This window comes from Panulirus ornatus, chromosome 62 (genome assembly GCF_036320965.1).
Source record: "Panulirus ornatus isolate Po-2019 chromosome 62, ASM3632096v1, whole genome shotgun sequence".
Lineage (NCBI taxonomy): Eukaryota > Metazoa > Arthropoda > Malacostraca > Decapoda > Palinuridae > Panulirus > Panulirus ornatus.
In genome coordinates, this window is record NC_092285.1 from 10643500 (window position 1) to 10644270 (window position 771).

The following is a 771-nucleotide window of genomic DNA, read 5'->3' on the forward strand; positions in this document are numbered from 1 at the left end:
GTTGATTGGTCCTCCTTAATGGTCATTGGCTTGTTATAAGCCATTACCCACCATAACTTGCGTATTGAACACCATTTTTATGAAGTATAACGTGGGACACTTGATAATATCTAATTGTGCAGGCAATTGTGATTAAATGATAATTGGCATTATTTTGTGTATAGTGAATGACCACAATAACAAACTCCAGGTGACAGGTGTTACGGCCGTAACTGCATTAAAAAAAAAAGAATTGATGCTTCGTAAAGTCTCTCAACTTCTGAGACCTCTTTATGTGATAGAGTATTGATGAATTTGTCCTTTAATATGATAGTAATTGCTAGTTATTTGCATCATCATAGTTGGCTGCTTTTTACGTGTTCGTCTCCACTAGTTCTGTTCATCTGGTGGTGTTCTTAGAACCTCCCTTGTACCCGTGAAACGCATGTATGATTAGAGTGTAAAGAAGGTAATATTACAGTGAACATACTGATCAAGTTCATCATAAAGTGTCTTTTAAGTAGTATTGAAATGACAAATAACTCAGTTTCCGCTCGTGTGTAGCGGGATCTTCAAATCAGCTGATCACTGGCTGTTCCAGGAACGTCCCACGCGATTTTCCTGTACTTACACGAACGTACAGCCGTAATCCACTAACTCAAGGCGAGAAAATAGACGTGTAGATAATGGCCGTGACATCAATGTAGTCAAACTTGGTGTAGAGGAGCGGCAGGAAGAGTAAATGGGGGAGAGGGAAAAGTGGGGGGGGGGAGGTGGTCGGGAGGAGGGAAC